A 22,346-nucleotide genomic window follows, 5' to 3' on the forward strand; every position below is an offset into this window, starting at 1 on the left:
CCTTTCACCTGCCCAGGGCCCTTTCTAGTTAATGCACAGAGCCATATTCACGTATGTGATTTCCTGTGCCACATAATTCCAGCTGCATGGTGGGGCTGGAGGAGGTGACAAGAACACATTGCTTATCAAGATTTGGAGAAATCATTCAATGATAACCTTCTTCATTAATCCATGACAGCTTGCTTCCAGGGCCTTCCACTTTCAGCCTAGTCTCCTCTCAGATTCCCTCAGCAAGTATTTGTTGAGAATCTCTGAGTGCTCAGGATATTGCAGCAAACAAAACAACTCTCTCTCATGGAACATTCATTAAAGTGTGGGAGTAGGGCAGACAATAAGCACCTCCGTGCTATGTTGTGATGGTCATGGTCACTAGGCCTGTTCACCAATACCCCAGTTTGACTTTTTCTCCTTCCAGGCACAATAGGATCATACTTCTTGGGTCATTTAAAGTAGGTGTGCATGGCCATGTGACCTGCTTTGGTCATTGGAATGTGAGGAGCACAGTGCAAGTCACTTCTAGGAGAAAGAGCCTTTGACAGCCAGTGTGTCTTACTGTGACCTTCTTTCCCGACACAGCAATCAGCAATGCTGCAGGGGGTGGGAGTGCCATCAGCTGGGCCCACAGTGAGGGGTGTGGGCAGGTGACTCGTGAGGGACATGGAGGGTGCATGTGGGATAAACCCAGTGGTGGTCTGATAAATGTTTAACAGCCGGCTCTCCAAGGGGGATGTACATGTGTACGTGGTGTGTGTGTGTGTGTGTGTGCATGTATTTATCATAAACTTCACTGATATAAGAATATAATTTACAAATAATAAAACATATAGTACTCTTCCCTGGCCGGTGTGGTGCAGTAGTTGAGTGCCGGCCTGAGAATCAAAGGGTTGCAGGTTTGATTCCCAGTCTAGGGCACAAGCCTGGGTTGTGGGCCAGGTCCCCACTGGGGGGCGCATCAGAGGCAACCACACATTGATGTTTCTCTCCCTCTCTTTCTGTCTCCCTTCCCCTCTCTAAAAAATTAATAAAATCTTTAAAATATATATATATAGTACTCTATTTTGAAATTCCATATATTTAATTGAAATTCACAGAATACTCTGATTCATTTTTGCTGAAGTCTTGCATTCATTCTTGCATACATAATTGACATATGGTGACAGCTGATAAATCAGTGCAGCTCCAACGTAGATGGTGGCTAGTATGTTCATTTATGTTAACTAGTAAGATGACAGTGGAGTGGCGAAGATGTGTGTGTCAGAACGTCACTCACTCATCGATGGTGTGAGTGACCTCTGCTGAGTTATACATGTTTTTGAATTCTAGAACGCTGCCTCGATTTTTTGTGCCATTCATAGTGTAATGGCTACAGTCATAGCACATTTTTAAATTTAATCTGCCTCATAAATATTTTCCCTATCACCTTCTTACATCTAGATAAACACACACCAAAAAAATCAAACCCTGAGTTGCAGCATTTACTGATTTCAGTGGTAAGTACGTATTCTCATTATGGCTGATTTCACCGTGCCACCAGATGAGAAGTTAGGTGGCGGAGCACAGTAGCACATCATTGTACAGTATTTCCACCATCCAGATAAGAGACATAAATAACTCCAAGCATAGAGATAATAAAAATATGTAGTAATAACAAATATATTCATGAATAGTAAACTGTAGTAAAATAATAAGTGATATATTTTGAGTACTTATTGCCTTCATTTTGAGTATAATTTTAATGATAAATTTATGTAATTTAACTTTTAATAATGACTAACAAGTGGCTCAAAAACTTCCTGGAAATTTAACAATTGGCTCTCTCGAGCCAGTAAAGCTGACTCCAGCACACCATTTGATAAGCCTTTATGGTATAAGCCCCTTCACCTTAGGATCTGTTACCACAGAATTATTTAACTTATCATGGCTAAATTAGGGAGAGAGAAGTGTTCTGAATAGCAATAAATCCAGGTGAGTGTGAGGTCAGAGTATTCCTCTCTGAAAAGGTGACGTTTAAGCAATGACCTCAGAGAAGTAAGGGACTGAACCGTGCAAATATCTGAATGAAGATATCTCAGGCAGAAAGAACAGCTGGTGCTGAGGTCCTAAAGTGGGGGGCTTGTTTGGTGTGTTTAAAGAAGAGCAAGCAGGCCCGTTTGGCTGGAGCAAAAAGCAAGGGATGGAGTAGGATACAGGCATAAGAGGCAGGAGATGTGTCAGAGGTATCCAAGAGTTAGATCCCTTGGGGTCTGTAGACTATCATTAGAATTTTTGTCTTTTCTTCAAGTGAGATGGAAAGCCAAGGGAAAATTTCGAGCAGAAGCCTGACATGACTTGATTTTTAAAATGATCACTCTGGCCTTCTTTTTCTTCACTGAGGCTGCTGAGCAGCCTCCCCAGCAGACACAGAGATGCAGATTTTTGTGAGACCCGACTGGCAAGACCATCAGCCTCCAAGTTAATCCCAGTGGCATCCCTGAGAACATCAAAGCTAATGTCCGAGACAAGGAGGTCATTCCCCCTGCCCAGCAATGTCTGATTTTTGCAGGCAAACAGCTGGAGGATGGCTGCAGTCTCCGACTACAATGTCTAGGAAGGGTCCACCCTGCACTAGGTACTGCATTTGTGGGGTGGTATCCTCAACCGCTCCCTCCGCCAGCTCAGCCGAAGTACAACTGTGACAAGATGATCTGCCCCAAGTGTTCCGTCTGCCCTCCGGTGCTGTTGAAGGTTGCAAGAAGTGCCACCACACCAACAACCTGTGCCCAAGAGGGTTAAAGAAGGCCTCTCCACCTCAGTTTCCTGCCTGAACTCAGTAGCCCTGGGGTCTCAATAAAGTTTCCCTTTTGTTGACGGGAGAAATTAAAAAATCACTCTGGCTGCTGATTGGAGAACAGACCACAGGAGGGCAAGAGAGGAAGGAAGAAGACCAGCTAGGTGGCAGTGGAGGAGAGCGGAGAAGATGGTAGGCTTGCAGCAAGCTGGTTCCAGAGGAGGGAGGGCAATGGCCAGATTCTGGCTCTCTAATGAAGGTAAAGCCAGCATGATTGGCAATGGATTGGAAGTGGTTCGAGAGAGGCATTAAAGATGACATCCGGATTTGGGGCCTGAGCAATTGAAAGGATAAAGCTGCCATTTACTTTCTAAAAGGAGTGGAGGGGAAGCAGATTTGGTGGTTGCAGAGTTTGACTCTGGACAATTTAAGTCTGAGATACCTGTAAACACCCTGCTGGAGATTTTGAACAGGCTGAAGCTCAAGGGCTCCAGTCTGGAGACATGTAGGTGCTGTCAGCATAGAGCTTGTGTTTAAACCCCTGGCATTTTGTGATATCACGGAGGAAATGAATAGGATTAAGAAGAGGTGAGAAGAAACAAGGGTCCCAGAAAAAAAAATTGTAGGCAGCTCTATGTCAAGGAAAAAGCTGAATGACTCTTTCTCTGGCACCTACAAGAGTGGCATTTAGACAGGGGAGGGACAAGCCTGCACTGACAAGGTGAAAGACCATCTGATTCCATCAGATTCCAGGCTGTCCCTCACAGTCACATGCAAAGCCCTGGCTATGCCTCTCACGTGTGAAGTCCTTGCCTTTTGGTTCATTGTCCTCCTCTCTCCCAAGTTCCACCATCACCCTGAGTGACTTCAGTGCTTTATGTAGAAAACCTCTTCAAAACACAGGTCCCTCAGCTTGACATCCTTGTCTCCAGCGACCTCCTCCTTCACTCCAGTTAAGCCACCTCATGCCTGGACTAACCCTCAGATCTGATCACCACCCCAGCTATTCCATCTGAACCAGATTTTCAGATTCCCTACTCTCCAACACTCTCTTGACCCACCCAGTCCTCTCACTCAGCTACTCCAAATATATCAGTTCTTTGTCCTTATAGAGGCCTCTACTTACTGGCTCCCTGATTTTTCCTATTTATTGTATTGTCCCTTCACTACCCTACATATCCAGCTTTGATTCTCTGGTCCAGCATGCCAATGACTCACTCATCAATATTAAAAGCTTCCTGGCCTTGATGTCTTCATGTTGCATCTGTCTTGTAAAATGCTAGCCCTGGAAAATCATCTGTTTGCCATCTCTTTGTTCACACCCGGACAGCTGGGGTGCTGTTCTAGAAAAACCACATAAGCAGATGCATTAGTGCCAAGAGATAATTCTCAACTAGGCTCTGACACTAACACTGACTGACAATCCTACGAATACTTCTCACCACTCCTTCATATTCTCCTCTATAAAAGTGTCTTCCCTTTCCCCCAAACTAACCCCTCCCTCAGCCATCGCTTCCATCTCAGCTAGTGACTGGTCTTGCTTCCTTCTTCTAAAGGAAGGAACACCCTCAACTGCCCATTCCAAACCCACAACCCCCTGCATCCACACCATCCCTTCCTCCTTTGCTTCTGCACATGGGAAGCAGCATCTCCCCTTTCCCTGGGCACTGACCTTTCTCTCCTGCTTTCATTGGGTCTTTTTCATCCATTCAGTATCCATTTGACAAGCATTGACTGAGCACTAGCCAATGCCAGTGACTTTTCCAGGTGGTGGGGAAACAAAGACCCCAATTTTATGGAGCTTATACTCTAAATAAAGATACATAGTAAGTCCATGATGATAAATGCTGTAAAGAATATGCAGTGAGGCAAGCAGACTAGCAGGTCATGAAGGAGGAACTTCTGTTTTACATGGAGTAATTGGGTATGTCCTTTCTGAAGAGGTGGTATTTAAGCAGGAACCTACAAACCTGAGGGACCACTTGTACCAAGTACTCAGAGCCTTTCTATACTCACAAGCTTCTGTGGTGAGTAAGACACTAGAGCAAATATGAAATGAAGTTTTTTTGTGTAATATTGAATGTAATTTTTTTTTCTTCTAGTTGCCATTTCATGGAATGGTAAAATGTAATTTCCTTTCAAATTAAGGTCCTCCCAACCCTGTCCATGTTGCTAATGAGTCCTCTACATTCCTTTCTGGACCCATCACACATCACTCTGCTTTCACACACTATGTGCCGGAAAGGGTAAAAAACTGTTTCCTTAGCAATGCCATGTTCTTTCTCACCTCTGGGTCCCCACATAACCAGTATGTCTTGCTTTCTCTGGAACACTCTTCAGCACCCCCAGTGGCCATATCAATCCTTGACTCTTACTTCATCCTCAGGTCTCAGCTTAAATATCACCTTTCCTGACACCTGATCTAGGTTGCATATTCCCTCATTCTATGGTCTATCCAGGACCAGTATACAGCTGGCACTCGCAGGTACAGTTGCATCAGGTTGTTAAAATATTGACATGCTTCTTCATTGTTGTAAGTAGCTGCTTTCACCCTACTCCCAGCCCCCATTCATAGAGGCTTCTTCAGGTGGCTATAAGAGCCTGCAACCCAAATCGTAGCAGCTAGCCCAGAAGAGGGTCTCCAGGCTTCTGCTCTGGTACTATAACTGATGTCTATGGTACGCAGTCTGTAAAATATTTTTAACGTTCTTTCTAGTTATATCCTACGACCCCACTCTTCATTTGATTTCTAATTTGATGTTTCTCTTTCTCACTGAACCCTAAACTCCTCCAGGGAAGGTTCAGTGTCTGTCTTATTCACCACTCTATCCCCTCACCTCATACAGCACCTGCCACAAAGGTAGGAACTTGATATTTGCTAGCTGTACGCATGACTGAGTGAATGAACACATGAATGAAGTGATAATATATATGCACACCAGCCATGGTTACCTGTCATGTTCATGTTCATCTTTGTAGTCTGTGTGTCAGTGCAAATAGCGTCTATACCTGTCCAAGGAAGATGCCTTTGAACTTGCATCACATAGCACTGCTCACTGCCCAGAACCCTGATCAAGTCCACACTGGAGACTGGTGTGGGATCCAGTCCCAGGGCTTACTTGTTGCTGGAGAAGGTGTGCTCTGCCTGCCCCAGCCCCTGATCATGGGTTACCACACCCCTTCCTTCCTCTAGCTGGTGACAATGTCCAGCCAGTGATCAGCTCTTCTGTGATGAAGCAGGCTGAGGAATCTTCGGTTAGGAGACCTGGAAAGGCAGGAACACTGCTACTGGACTTATCTCATGCCTGCTACTCAAAGGCATGGTTTCTGGTGGACAAGGCAGACCAAGCAAAGCCAGGGACCTTCCTTCTTTGGAGTTCTCTCCAAGGGGGAAAATCTGTTTTTAGGAGCCTGGTAAGAGCATACAGGAGGCAGAAGAACAGGGCAGTATGATCTGTAAAGAGTCTACCAACCCCCAAATCTAGGTGTCCTGGTTTGGCCTTCTAGGCAACAGCACTGTGCTGCTTCCTCTTCCTGAGCAGGTGAGCCCAGGAACTTGGCTGTCAACCCCAGCTCACAGAAAGTAACCCACAGGGGTGTGTCTGTTTGGGTGCTTCCTACCATGATGGCCATCAACAGCACATTGGAAACGCAGCAGTGAGCAGGAAAAACAAAGTCGCAAAGCTAATAGGGGATGAATCTTTCCAAGGGAGCCACAGTTTGGAACCCAAGGGTCCAGCCCACAAGTCCTCTCATACTCTCTGTCCAGGAGGAAAGATAGTGGGTCTTTCAAGATGAGGAGAAGGTCTCTCACAGGCAACCACAACCGCACCACAAGGCCCGGGCTGGGAAGTCAGCGGCAGCACGGCCGTTAGCCACACATGGCCAAGCTCTCCATCATCCCCTACATCAGGCTTCTGAGTCTCCTGAGACACTTGTTTTAACTGCACATTCTTGGATTCCAGCCACACAGATACTGAGGCTGCAAATCTGGGGCAGCTTCCACTATAGGTGGTCCCTAGACCTCATGTGCAGAACACTGGAAGGGGTTGCTGGGGGCATCTTGTCCAGCCCTGTCCAGCTAAGGGCTGAGGAAACACTCCTTCAGGAGGCTCTTCAGTGCCATAGGGACAGGCAGGAAGTTCTACAGATGCAACTTAGTGTCTGGATTTCAGCAAGACACTTCCCCAGGCTCAGCACAGTTCACCACACACGTTGGAAAGCAGAGTTAGCATCCCAAATAAGTCCAGCTGTTTGTGGCCAGGAGCGGCTGAGATGATGTAATATCAGAAGGACAGATATAAGCTCCTATAAGCAATTTGAAAGTCCAACAACCAGAGGCAATGGGTCTTAGCAACAGATCATATTTTTAAAAAAAGAAAAGAGAAAGAAAAAAAGAGCATGGCTTTTTAATTGGCTATAAACTCAGTATGAGAGGTGATGCAGTGTAGACATTCAAAAATACTTGTGTACTGACATCGATGGTTCTTTTTTTATTTTTACATTCTTATTGCATTAACCCCCTTTTATAGATGAGGAAGCTGAGGCACAGGGAGGTGTCCTAACTTACCCAAAGTCACAGCCAGTAAGAAGCAGAGCCAGAATTTGAAGCCAGTCATAAGGTACTCACAGCAAACCACCACTCTGCCCTGCCCTGGGCAAACCCCAGTGTGGTACTGTGTCACACCCAAGAAGAAGGCATGTCCAGAGCAGAACCACCGCAAGGTGAAAGAACTCAAGGTCAGGTCTGAGGAGGAGTGTGGGAAGGAGGTGTGCATGTTTCACTTGGGGAAGAAACCCTGCAAGCAGAGTGGGAGGGCAGTGGGGCAGAATCTGGGAAACTTCAAATGGCTGTGTTTCACTCATGAGGGCTCATGTAGACCAACATTACAGGAAAAACAGCTTTGCACACAGGAAGGAACACTGCTGTTTCAGAGCAGTCCTAAGAGCAGACAGACGAGTCTCTAAGTGGAGGCTGGGCAGCCACTCCTCAGGCACGGGGAGAGGAGCCTGACCCATGAAATGCATAGGTGATTCTGTTCAGAATCTAGCTGCCTTTGGTAGCCGTGGCTCTGCACTCCCACAGAGGGCTTGGGCACTGGATGTGGAGGGAGCACATTGTCAACTGAATCCCAGCCACCGTTCAAATTCACCTTCTAGGTGCAGCAGAGGGGCTGGGGCTGGGCAGCAAGTGCAACCTGGGATGCTGAGGAGAAGGGGCTCTAGGACAGAGGTGAACTTGCCAAAGACATTTCACCTGCCATTTTACCAGGACTTGCCCCCACCCTGGAGATGCTACAAGCCCAACCACACCCCAAACAAACGATTGTGGCATGTTCAGTTACATACGTATTCAGTATGTATTTAGCACCTACTATGCATCAGGCACTATGCTGGGTAACGGGGGTACAATGACAAATGCAACAGATAATGTCCCTGCCCTGATGCATAGAGCCTGGCACATTGGGAGGATTACAGACTCCAAAGACAGAGCTACGTATCTTGCATTGGACTCTGGCATGGCCAAGCTCTGCAACCGTGGCAAAGGACTCGACCTCCCTGAGAATGTTTGTCTCATCTATAAAATGAGAATTCCTATTTCCTAGAATGGTTTAAAACTTACTAGTACATGGCATGTGATAAAATGGCCTTAGTACTTACATTAGTCAGGGTGCTTAGCATGCCACTGAAGCTAACTCTTGTTGATTAAACCAAAACAGGATTTTACTACCTGGGTTTTGGGTAGTTCACACAATCATGAGAGATCTGGAGAACAAGGCTTAAGGCCAAGCTTCCAAAAGCAATGCCTATAACAGCGCTGCAGAACTGGCCTGAGGAGAAAGCCGCCTCTGCCCACTTTGCCCCCAGCAATGCCACGTGGGGGTCAGGCACTTGACCTTCCAACTACTACTACATACTCACCCCACCCCACCTCCAAATGAAAGCCAATGCCTCTGACACTATATTTGCCAGAAAAATGGGTTCTGGGCAGAACCTCTTTCCCAGTAAGAGGGGCTTGGGTCTCAGCTACGCCTGGTAGTAGCTGCAAAGAAGCCTGGGAAATGGGTTTCTCAAGCTTCCACTTTGGGGACATAGGATTCAGAAACTGGAACTTCCTTCAATGTTCAACAAATGCTGGTCAGGCAGAACATGAAAAATGTCCATGGGAGTCTCTTGCCCAGGAGGTTCACCAAATACACACCCAGCCTCTTTCCAGCCTTGCAAACTCCTGGTCCAGATGGCCCAGACTCGCCAAAGCCTCCCCGCCCCCACCATGCAACCTTGACACATCACTGAAGTTCTTCAAATACATCTATCCACATGCTGGTCCCTATCCCCAGCATAAGGGCAAGTCTCAGGCTGGAGATTTTAGGAGGGGTGGAGACCCCAAGGCTCCCTGGAAAGCTTACGTGAGAAGGCTCCCTGCACTAGGACCTGAATGAAAAGAGTGCGGAGTGGGCTAAGCCTGCCACCAAGTGGCTGTTATGAGAACCAAGTCTTCCCTCCAACCGGGCTGCCCAGAAGCCCTGGCTTCCCCCAGAGCCTGGGAAATGAGTGCTTCTCTTCTCTGCTCAAGAATCGGGTTATCTACATCTGCTGCGCTCCAAAGAAGAGAATGGTATCTAACATCAGTTTGGTATCCTACGGTGTACAAAATGCTTTCATGCGGTAATAATAATTATGTGACAATGTTAATGGTTGTTGTGGTAACTATCATTAATTAAGGGCTTACTACATGCCAGAAACTTTAAAATAGCATCTCTTAATCTTCACATCAAAGCCATAGTGGCATCCACTTTCCTTTCTTCTCCCAATAGCACCTGAACTTGGAGGGTGGCGGGCTGGCAGAAGGTTTCTCCTTCTATTGCCAGGAGTTTTGTTGAAACTCCTGGCAAAAAAAAAGCTGCTGAACCCATGAGAAAAGATGCCATTCTGAGGAGAAAGAGTCACTGAGATTGAAATCAATGCACAAAATCAGAACAAACTCAGAGGCATTGGAGGCCCCTGGATCCGTCCATGCCTGAGAAAGTCCTGCACTTTCCAGTTTCATGAACTGGCATATTTCCCTTTATATAAGCCTATTTTGATGATTGTTTTTACTTGAAGCCAAAATAATTCTGTTCATTTATATTTAATAAAAGAAATTAGCATGTGAAAGTAGTTGTTGTAAGTAACAAATCCAAAAACAGGAAATTGTTTAAGTCAAGGTGGTGGGTAACATTCATTCATTCAACACTTGTGCCACTCCCTGTTCTAGACACTGGCTATAAAGTAGACACCAGGACAGATACAACTCAGCTCTCCTATGCTAAGTTTCCAGTGGGGAACGCCACAGTAAGCAAATTCAACAATAGTCACTAGAATTAAGTGCCACGAAGAGAAATAAAACTGGTGATGTGATAGAGTACAACCAGGTGGCTACTTTAGGTTGGATGGTCAGGGAATGGTGTAAAGGAAATGTACTCCATCACCTTGGTTATACTGGGAACTATATTTCCCAGAATCCCCTTCTAGTTAGAGTTAGCCAAAAGAATTTGTATGAGATTTGAAGGCAAAAATGATGCAGTACTGGTCTATTACTTTCTTAAGGGCTTTTGGTAGTCACATGCAGGGATGGATTCAGTGAGTTCGAACATGTCTTTGCTGTCCTCCACTCAAGTCCGGCTGACCATTGGTATCCTTCTGATCAACCACAGCGCAGGCCCACTGCCATACCCTTGGCTGTAGAATACACAGAGGTGGTAGCAGCCCCCATGGACCTTGCCTCCAGCGTCTCCACAACCCCACAGGAATGGTGGCTTATGTTAGGGAAAGATTAGTGGCAATGGAAAGGGATCAGGTTCAAGATTTGTTTTTGAAGTGGTCTTGGTAGGACTTGCTGATGGTTGTTTGGAGGGTTTAAAAGAAAGAGATGAATCAGGATGACTCTTAGGCTTTTGCCTCAAGCAAGAAGGTAGACATTTGGGGCCATTTTTTGAGCTGGGAAGAAGCATATTTAGGGTTGAAAACAAAAGTCCTGTTTTAGACATTGTGATAGACTGGAAAAAAAATAACCACATCATCTTATTAGACTGAAAAAAATGGGCTTCCGATCAAGGTGGCTGCGTAGGTAAATGCAGCATTTGCATCCTCCCCCAACTACATAAAATTACAACTACAGAACAACCATCATTGAAAATCGCCTGAAGTCTAGTTGAATAGACCTCCTATAACTAAGAAATAAAAAAGCTGCATCAAGACTGGTAGGAGGGGTGGAGATGCAGAACCAGCTTGTCCCATACCCACATATATAAAAAGGGAGCAGTATCTCGGCTGTGGAGGTCCCCCCTGAGGAGCAAGGGGTCACAGCCCCACACCAGGCCCCCTAGTTCAGAGTTCCAGTCCTGGGAAGAGAAGTCCCTATAACTTCTGGCCATGAAAATCTGTGGGAATTCTGCCCTGTTGAGACAAAGAGCTGCTAGAGTATTCCAAGCTCCAATGCTGGGGCAGCAGCTCAAAAGGTGCCAGGATCATAGAGGGAAGAACTGAGTTGTCTGGTATCAGGGCGAGGATTGGAGGGGCAGATGGCAGAGGCCATTGTTCTTTTGCCAAGCCTCCCTCCCACCACAGAGCCAGCAGGTGGGTGCTATATCTGAGTCTTCATCAACCTGGCTAACACTGTTCCCCCTGTACTAGAGATTCACTGAGACCCCACCCTACCCAATTTTCAGACCCACCCAAGCCATTTACAGTAGCATTTCCATATGAATGGCCTATCTTGGCTCATGCTTCAGACTTCCGTAAAACCTCTCAAACAAGCAGCACTTGGCATTGGAATGCCTCTTTCCTCTTGCCCCACATCAAGCACTAGCGACACTCAGCCTTGATTCACAGTTTAGCCTCTCCTGGGCACTTATAAGCCCAGCACAATTAGCAGTCATCTGCAGATCTCTCTGTAATTCATGCCAAGTGACCCTCAGAAAGGCACAGGTGGTGACTGATCTTGGCCTGCCCCTCCTGGGAGGTCACAAGCACAGAGCCAGCGCCACCAGGTGGACAGCCTCAAATGATGCTAAAGCACCTCCATGAGTGACATACTCAAGGGGCAGACTCAGTGGGCATAATAACCCTGCTGAAGCAACTCCTGCTCCATAGGGTTGGCAAGGCTGCTCCTCTGGGCCCTATAGGAAACCTACTGCATAAGGCCACTTGACCAAGACTAGAAGACATAGCAGCTCTACCTAATACATAGAAACACACACAAGGAAACTGCCAAAATGAGGAGACAAAAAACATATCCCAAATGAAAGAACAAAACAAAACTCCAGAAAAAGAACTAAGCAAAATGGAGACAAGCAATCTATCAGATGTAAAGTTCAAAACACTGGCTCTAAAGATGTTCAACAAACTTAGGGGAAGATAGATGAACTTAATGAGAACTTCAACAAAGAGATAGAAAACATAAAAATGGAAATAGAACACATAAGAAAGAACCAGTCAGAAATGAAGCATACATTAACTAAAATGAAGAATACATTATAGGGAATCTACAGTAGAGTAGATAAAGCAGAGGATAAAACTGACAATTTGGAAGATGAAGAAGCAGAAAACACCCAATCACAACAGCAAAAAGAAAAGAGAACATGTAAAAAATGAAAGTAATTTAAGGAACTCCTAGGACAACTTCAAGAATACCAATATTCACATTATGGGGATGCATGGGAGAAGAGAGAGAGCGCAAGGAATTGAAAACTCATTTGAAAAAAATAATGATGAAAAACTTCCCTAACCTGGTGAAGGAAAAAGACACACAAGTCCAGGAAGCACAGAGGATCCCAAATAAAATGAACCCAAAGAGACCCACATCAAGACACATCATAATTAAAATACCAAAGGTTAAAAACAAAGAGAGAAAAATTTTTAAGCAGCAAGAAAAAAGCAGTTAATTACCTACTAGGGAATTTCCATAAAACTGTCAGCTGATTTCTCAACATAAACTTTGCAGGCCAGAAGGGATTGGCATGAAATAATTCAAAGTGATGAAAGGCAAAACAAGGACCCACAACCAAAATTACTCTATCCAGCAAAGTTACCATTTAGAATAAAAAAACAGATAAAGAACTTCTCAGACAAGAAGAAGATAAAGGAGTTCATCACCACCAAATCAGTATTACAATAAATGTTAAAGGGTCTTCTTTAAGAAGAAGAAAAAAAGATTAAAAATATTTATAATAAAATGGGCCATGGCTGCTGTGGCTCAGTGGATTGAGTGCTGGCTTGTGAACTGAAAGGTTGCTGATTTGATTCCTGGTCAGGGCACATGCCTGGGTTGTTGACCAGGTCCCCAGCGAGGGGCATGAGAGAGACAACCAATCAATGTATCTCTAGCACATCAATGTTTCTCCCCCTTTCTTTCTCTCTTCCTTCCCCTCTTTCTAAATGTGAATATGAATAAATAGCATCTTTAAAAATAATAGTAATAATAAAATGGAAATAAATACACACCTATCAACAATTACTTTAATGCAAATGAATTAAATGCTTCAATCAAAAGACATATGGTGGCTGAACCAATAACAGATAAGCCCCTTACATATGCTATCTACAAGAGACCCACTTCAGGTGGGAAGACACACACTGACTAAAAGTAAATGGATATAAAAAAGATACTTCATGAAAATGGAAACAAACAAACAAAAAAAGCTGGAGTAGCAATGCTTATACCAGACAAGCTAGACTTTAAAACAAAGGCTATAACAACAGACAAAAAAAGCAACCAGCTATTCCATTACTGTGCATTTATCCGAAGACACTCAAAATACTAAATCAAAAAGATGTATGCATCCATATGTTCACTGCAGCATTATTTACAATAGCCAAGATATGGAAGCAACCTCAGTGTGCATCAACAGATGAATGGATAAAGATGTGGTACATACATATAATGGAATATAACTCAGCCAAAAAAAATGATATCTTGCTATCTACAACATGAATGTACCTAGAGGGTATTATGCTAAGTGAAATAAGTCAGACAGGGAAAGACAAATGCCATATGATTACACTTATGTGTTGAATCTTAAAAGTAAAATAAAGGAATAAGCATAACAGAGTCAATTCATAGATACAAAGAACATTTTGACAGTTGCCAGATAGGAAGGGGTAGGGATCTGGATGAAAAGGGTGAAGGTATTAAGTACAAATTGGTACTTACAGAATAGTCACAGGGATATAAACACAGCAAAGGGAATATGAGGTCTGTCCAGGAAAAGTCCAGCCCTTGTTAATATAATGAGAATAGTTTGCATGACATCAATGCGACCTGCCAGCCAAGGAGAGTGGACTGGAATGCACATGTGTGAACAATGACAACTGCACTGTACTTGTCACACTGCACTATCACATTGAGGGTGCCTAGACACCATTGAGGGAGCATGAGTAATGTGTGGTCATCACATTCAAAATGACTGAGTGGAGGGAGGAAGATGGCGCGAGATAGGTGGGAGCGGACTCCACTTCCCCTTGGCGCCAGTGAAAAGCCTAGCTGATCTGAGGAACAGAGCCAACGGCCAATGGTATTCCAGCACATATGAAGGTCAGAGACCAAAGACTGTAGAGGACATTGAAAGATCAGACAGATCAGACGGTAAGAAGAGTGCTTAAGGACAATAAGGTCCCTGGGAACAGTGTGGGGACCAGGGCGGCTGAAGCCCCCAGCCTGGGCGCAGGGTCTGCTGCAGGATCTTGGGAGAGAGCCAGGTTGGGCTGTGTGAGAAGCCAAGTGCTTGTTTGGACCAGGGGGCTTGAATAGGAGGAATTTCTCGAAAAGAAAAAGAGAAAATAGAGGCACTCAGTGGCTGTTTAGAGAATTCTCTGCAGCAGCTGTGGTCTCTTGCGCCCCCACCCCCTTCGCCCCTGGACTGTGAATGCGGGATAAGCAGCCCCATCACACACCTGAAGCCCGTTGGTACACACCCCGATCAGCAGCTTGGGCACCCACACCTGAAACCCCAGGTGGGTGCGCAGCTAGAATAGTGGCCCAGCTGCCTGGACTCACAGACCCAAAGCCTGGGATTGGGTGCGCACCCCGATCAACAGCCTGGCTGCCCTTGGGTGACCACGCCTGAAGCAACGGGAACTGAACACCTCCCACCTAGCCCCTGCACACAGAGGCCTGCAGGGCCTACTGGCTCTCTAGGAGGAAGGCAGAACACCCAGCAGAGGGGAGCTGCAGGGCTAGTGGAGACTGCAGTCCCCAGAAAGACTTGACTCAGTAGGGGGCTGAACTAACCTGAAGGAGCACCGAGGGCCCCTAGCATCTAGGACAGCAAAGAGCAAGAAGGTGGAATGTGAGTTGCCCCTAATTGGTACAACTCAAGGACAGCACAACTGGTGGACTACAGGCCTGGGGGGGGCAGAAGGACCCTGAGGAACTGGACTGGAGCCTGAACAACAGCGGAAGAGTGTGGCTCAGGAAGGGAGAAAAGTGAAACCAATCACTCTACCCACCCCCTCCCGTTCCACAGACAGGAAGACCAGCAGAACTGACCTGATTGGTTTAAAGCCAGCAGAAGACTTTTTCTTTTTTCTTCATTTTTAAAATTCCTTCTTCCTTCCTTCCTTTACTTTTTTATTCCTTCTTCCTGCCTTCTTTTGGTTATTTTTTATTTTAATTTTTGTTAAAATTCCTTCTTCTTTTCTTTCCTCTGAACTTTTTTTATTCTTCCTTCCTTCCTTCCTTCCTTCCTTCCTTCCTTCCTTCCTTCTTCCTTTCCTTTTCTATTCCTTTTTCCTTCCTTCCCTTTTACTTTTTTTTCTTTCTCCTTTTCCCACAGGTAAGACAATAAAACCTGGAGCTCTGAAAAGACCAGAGTTAGACCCAAACAGGGGTCATCCTAATAACCAAGACAATGAGACAAAATTCACTTTGCTACTCCAGAGAACTTGCAAGGTGGGAGTGGTGAACACCAGTACACCTGCTACAAGAGGAAACCCACCAACAAAGGAACCACCAACAGATAACAACGGAAGAAGGTGAAGAAGGCAGTGGAAGCCACACTAACCTCAATCCAGGACTGATCTGGAAATACAATTAAATAGTGGAGAAATTACTCAGAACAAACAACTAAACAAGAGCGAGAGAGAAGCCTCAAAACCTTGTACACACAGAAGAATCAGCTTCAACACAAACTGTCCACATCTGCACAACAGAATACAAGACGTGGTGGATGGAGTGACCCTCAATTAACCAGCTCGAGGGAAGGACCCATCAAAGAAAGACCCAACAACAATCAAAACCCAAAGACATACAGAGAGCCAACATAAACGACAACCCAAGACCAGTGAGCTCAGGAGATTAAGGACAGAGCACCACTGAATCCCACTGGCATTCTACCACAGAAGTTCATACCATAAACCCAGGGAGTCAGAACAGGTCAATTTAAGAAGCAGAGACTAACAAGAAGTGTCTCACAAACAATGGGAAGATAAAGAAACAATCCCCAAATGAAAGGAAAGGAGGAAGTCTCAGAAATAATGCTAAATGAAATAGAGGCAAGTCAACTATCAGATACTGAGTTCAAAGCAATGATTATCAGGAAGCTCAATGAGTTCACAGAAAATTACCAAAAACTACAGGGAAACTACAATGAACTCACTGCAAACTATATCAACATGAAAAAGGAAACAGAAACTATCAAAAAGGGCCAAGAGGAAATGACGAATACAATTTCTGAACTGAAGAACACAGTAGAAGGAATCAAAAGCAGACTTGATGAAGCACATGATCGGATCAGCGAACTGGAGGACAAAGTAGAAAAAAACACCCAGAAAGAGCAAGAAAAGGAAAAGAGGCTCAGAAAGAATGAAGAGGAAGAGGGATTAAGGGAAATGCAGGACAACATGAAATGTAATAATATCCGTATAATAGGGATACCAAAAGGAGAAGAAGAAGAGCAAGGGATAGAAAACCTCTTTGAAAAAGTGATGGAAAATTTCCCTAATCTGATGAGAGAAAAAGTCACCCAAATCCAGGAAACACAGAGAATCCCAAGCAAGAGGAACGCAAAGAGGCCCACTGCAAGACATATCATAATTAAAATGGCAAAATTCCAAAACAAAGAGAGGATCTTAAAGGCAGCAAGGGAGAAACAGGAAGTAACATACAAGGGAGACCCAATAAGGCTAGCAACTGACTTCTCAATGGAAACGCTCCAAGCCACAAGAGAATGGCAAAAAATATTCCAAGTAATGAGAACCAGAGGCCTGCAACCAAGGCTACTTTACCCAGCAAGGCTCTCAATCAAGATAGAAGGCCAAGTAAAGAGCTTCCCAGACAGAAGAAGTCTAAAAGAATACACCTCCACCAAACCAGCTCTGCAAGAGTTGCTAAAGGGACTGCTTTAAGGAAAGGAAGGAAAAGAGAAAGAGAGAGGAACACAGGTAGGAAAAAATGGCAATGAATAACTACCTATCAATAATAACCTTAAATGTAAATGGATTAAATGCTCCAATCAAACGACATAGAATAGCTGAATGGATAAAAAAGCATGACCCACGCATATGCTGCCTACAAGAGACCCACCTCAGGACAAAAGACTTACACAGACTGAAAGTGAAGGGCTGGAAACAAATTTTCCAAGCAAATGGACAGGAAAAAAAAGCAGGGGTAGCAATACTCATATCAGACAAAATAGACTTCAAAAGAAGGGCCATGAAGAGACACCCAGAAGGTCACTTCATAATACTCAAAGGAAGAGTCCACCAAGAAAACATAAACATTGTAAATATATATGCACCCAACATAGGAGCACCCAAATACATAAAGAATATCTTGGAGCACTTCAAGAAAGATATTGACAGCAACACAATCATAGTAGGGGATTTTAACATCCCACTGACAAAGATGGACCGATATTCCAAACAAAATATCAACAAAGATATTGTGTCACTGAACTATTGTGTCAAAGATGTTGTGTCACAGCAACCCAAAACCTATGGGACACAGAAAAGGCAGTCCTGAGAGGGAAGTTCATAGCAATACAGGCCTACCTAAAAAACAGAAACATTTCAAACCTAACACTATGCCTACAAGAACTCGAGGAACAACAACAAAGACAGCCCACAGCAAGTAGAAAGAAGGAAATAACCAAGAACAGAGCAGAGGCAAATGACATAGAGACTAAAAGCACAATTAATTCTAAGGATCAATGAATCCAGGAGCTGGTTCTTTGAGAAGATAAACAAAATTGACAAGCCTTTAAGCAGGCTCATCAAGAAAAAAAGAGAGAGGACCCAAATAAACACAATCAGAAATGAAAGAGGAAAGATTACAACTGATACCACAGAAATACAAAGGATAGTAAGAAATTACTATGAAGCACTATATGCCAAGAAATTTGAAAACCTAGGTGAAATGGTCACATTCCTAGAAAAATATAATCTTCCAAAACTGAATGAAGAAGAAGCAGAAAACCTGAACAGACCAATTAACAGCAGACGAAATTGAAGCAGTCATCAAAAAAACTCCCAACACACAAAAGCCCTGGACCAGATGGTTTCACAGGAGAATTATACAAAGCATTTAAGGAAGAGCTAACCCCTATCCTTCACAGACCATTCCAAAAACTCCAAACTGATGGAAGACTCCCAAACTCTTTTTATGAAGCCAGCATCATCCTAATCCCAAAATCAGATAAAGACACAATAAAGAAAGAAAACTTCAGGCCAATATTGCTGATGAACACAGACGCTAAAATTTTCAACAACATATTGGCAAACCGCATCCAGCAATACATTAAAAAGATCATACACCATGACCAAGTGGGATTCATCCCAGGGATGCAAGGATGGTACAATATTTGCAAATCAATAAACATAATACATCACACAAAGAACAGTAAAGACAAAATTCACATGATCATATCAATAGATGCAGAAAAAGCACTTGATAAGATACAGCACTGATTTATGATAAAAACACTCAGCAAAGTGGGAATAGAGGGAGCATTCCTCAACATACTAAAGGCCATATATGAGAGACCTACAGCCAACATCATACTCAATGGGAAAAACTGAAATCTTTCCCACTAAGATCAGGAACAAGACAAGGTTGTCCACTCTCAAAACTTCTATTCAACATAGTATTGGAAGCTTTCAAGAAAAGGAAATAAAAGGTATCCAAATTGGAAAGGAGGGAATGAAATGGTCATTGTTTGCAGATGACATGATAGTGTACATAGAAAATCCTATAGACTCCTCCCAAAAACTGTTTGACCTAATTAATGAATTTGGCATAACAGAGATATACAAAGTCAATACCCAGAAATCAAAGGAATTTTTGTATACCAACAATGAAACATCGGAAGCAGAATTCAGGAAATAAATCCCATTTGATATAGCAACAAAAAAAATAAAATACCTAGGAATAAACCTAACCAAGGAGGTAAAGGACCTGTACTCAGAAATCTACACAACACTGAAGAAAGAAATCAAGGAAGACACAAACAAATGGAAACATACACTGTGTTCATGGATTGTAAGAATTAACATCATCAAGATGTCCATTCTACCCAAAGCGATTTATAGATTCAATGCAATCCCTATTAAAGTACCCATGACATATTTTACAGATATAGAGCAAATATTTCAGAAATTCATATGGAACCATAAATGACCCCAAAGAGATGCAGCAATTTTGAGAAAGAAGAGCAAAGCAGGAGGGATCACAATACCTGATATCAAACTGTATTACAAGGTCACTGTAATCAAAACAGGCTGGAACTGGCATACAAACAGGCACATAGACCAATGGGGCAGAACAGAGAGCCCAGAAATGAACCCAAGTCTCTACGGTAAATTAATTTTTGACAAATGGGGCAGCAGTATAAAATGGAGTAAAAATAGCCTCTTCAACAAATGGCGTTGGGATGGCTGGACAGCTACATGCAAAAAAATGAAACTCGATCGCCAACTTACACCATACACAAAAACAAATTCAAGGTGGATAAAAGACTTAAATATAAGTCGTGACACCATTAAAGTCCTAGAGGAGAACATAGGCAGGAAAATATCAGATATTTCACACAGCAACATCTTCACTAATATGTCCCCTAGAGCAAGGGACATAAAGGAAAGAATAAACAAATGGGATCTCATCAAAATAAAAAGCTTCTGCATGGCCAAAGAAAACAGTATTAAAATAAAAAGAGAACCAACCGTATGGGAAAACATATTTGCCAACGTTACCTCAGACAAGGACCTGGTCTCCAAAATATATAAAGAAATCACACGACTCCATTCTAAGAAGACAAACAACCCAGTCAAAAAATGGGCAAAGGACTTGAACAGACACTTCTCCAAGGAGGACATACAGAGGGCCCAGAGACATGGATGAAAAGATGCTCAGCATCACTAGCCATCAGAGAGATGCAAATTAAAAACACAATGAGGTACCATCTAATACCAGTCAGAGTGGCCAACATAAACAAATCAACAAACAAATGTTGGAGAGGATGGGGAGAACAGGGAACCATAGTACATTGTTGGTGGGAATGCAGTCTGGTGAGGCCACTGTGGAAAACAGTATGGAATTTCCTCAGAAAACTAAAAATGGAACTGCCCTTTGACCCAGCAATTCCAGTGCTGGGATTATAACCTAAGAACCCTGAAACACCAATACAAAAGAACCTATGCACCCCAATGTTCATAGCTGCACAATTTACAATAGCCAAGTACTGGAAGCAACCTAAGTGCCCATCAGCAAATGAGTGGATCCAAAAACTATGGTACATTTACCCAATGGAATTCTACACAGCAGAGAGAAAGAAGGAGCTTATACCCTTTGCAACAGCATGGATGGAACTGGCGAGCATTATGCTAAGTGAAATAAGCCAGGCAGTGAGGGACAAATACCATATGATCTCACCTTTAACTGGAACATAATCAACAAAAGAAAAAAGCAAACAAAATATAACCAGAGACATTGAAGTTAAGAACAATCTAACAATAGCCAGAGGGGAGTGGGGAGGGGACTGTGGGGAGAGGGGTTTACAGGAACTACTATAAAGGACACATGGACAAAATCAAGGGGGAGGGTGGAGGCGGGGGTGGGAGGTGGCTTCGGATGGGGTGGGATGGAGGGATGGAGAGAAAAGGCACACAACTGTAATTGAATAACAATAAAATTTTTTTTAAAAAAGGCCGGGTGAGTAGAGCAATGAATCTGCATCAAATTTTATGTTAAGCTTGAACATTCCTCCATGGAAACTATTTGGATGATTCAGAAGTGCACAGCTATGGGCAACTGGTGATTGGCAGCCTCATCATGACAGTGCTCCCTCTCACTCATCATGTCTCCTACAGAGTTTTTTTTAGTGAAACATCAAATCACCTGGGTGACTCAGCCCCCTACAACCCAGATTTGGTGCTCTCCGACTTCTGGATTTTCCGAAAACTGAAAGCGCCTTTGAAAAGGAAGAGATTTCAGACCATCAATGAGATTCAGGAAAATATGACACATGATGAGGCAGCTGGTGGCAACTGGGAGAACTGTGTGAGGTCCCAAGGTGCGTACTTTGAAGGAGACTGAGGATCATTGTCCTATGTACAATGTTTTTTTATATCTGGTATCTTCTTCAATAAATATCTCTATTTTTCATATAACATGGCTGGATACCTTCTGGACAGACCTTGTATATTCAATAATATTCTAATAACTAGGTATGGTGCCACGTGGGTGCAAGATTTATTGGGGTGATGACTTAGTTATATAAATGTCTAATCGCTGGGTTAGACACCTGAAAATTATATACTGTTATACATCAACCATGATCATTACTGTAAAATTACATGAAAGCTGCAAATACAGTACAAAGAACTTCCTTTTTATTGAACCATTTGAAGATAAGTTTCTGACCTGCTGCCCCAGTATCTGCAAATATTTTACTATTTCCTACAATCAAGGACATTCCCTCCCCTACCTAGCTGCAATAAAAATCAGGAAATTAATGTTGATACAATACTATTATTTAATTTACAGTCCTTATTCCAATTCACTAATGATCTTTAAAGCAAAATAATAATTTGTGTGTGTCCGCTGTTCATTTTGTTTCATGACTGTGGTCTTCATCGGGATGATCTGTCCTTTAGTGTTTATCATGATCTTGACATTTTTATAAAAGGCTATTTATTTTGTAGAATGTCTCTTTATTTTCATTTGTCTGAAATTTTCTCACAATTAAATTTCAGCAATGCCTCTGATGGCAATATCACAGAGGTGGTATTGGGTTTTTCTCATGGAAACTATGAGGCGGCTCACAATTTCCATTCTCCTATATTTGATGATGTTCACTTTGACATTTGATTCAGGTGGTGCCTGCCAAGCTTCTCCACAGTAAGGTTCCTCTTTTCCCCCTTTGTAGTTAGTTAGTAAGCGTATGTTCATCAGTGTAGTACGTCTGAACCTTAAACGTATGTAAATATCCCACGCCCCATCAAACTTTCAAATGGTTCATTTCTTAATTTGTATTAGTGGAGACAATTGGGTTTTTACATTTTTTTTCAGTAGATTGTTACTGTCATTATTTATTTGATGCTCAAA

The sequence above is a fragment of the Desmodus rotundus genome, chromosome 5 (genome assembly GCF_022682495.2).
Source record: "Desmodus rotundus isolate HL8 chromosome 5, HLdesRot8A.1, whole genome shotgun sequence".
NCBI classification, from domain to species: domain Eukaryota; kingdom Metazoa; phylum Chordata; class Mammalia; order Chiroptera; family Phyllostomidae; genus Desmodus; species Desmodus rotundus.